Consider the following 278-nt stretch of genomic DNA (forward strand, 5'->3'; position numbering starts at 1 on the left):
TTTAGGGTTTATGTTGCAGGAAGATATCCCCAAAGGAGCTTTTATAATGCAGTATGTAGGCGAAGTGATTCCGCGGGCGTTGATGGATGGGCGTTCTAGGCAAGCAGCGAGGCGGGGACACCATAACTACTGTATGGAGGCAGTAGGAGAAGAGAGAGACTTAGAGTATGATTGTGCGGCTCCTTGTATAGATTCTTTAGTAAGAAAAAAAAGTGTATTTGTTTGTGTTTTATAAATATATATATTGTTTTGTTTTTTACTTATACACTGCAACAAAC

The sequence above is a fragment of the Eimeria mitis genome, genomic scaffold, assembly GCF_000499745.2.
Source record: "Eimeria mitis Houghton genomic scaffold, Emh_scaff2629, whole genome shotgun sequence".
Classification (NCBI taxonomy): Eukaryota; Apicomplexa; class Conoidasida; order Eucoccidiorida; family Eimeriidae; genus Eimeria; species Eimeria mitis.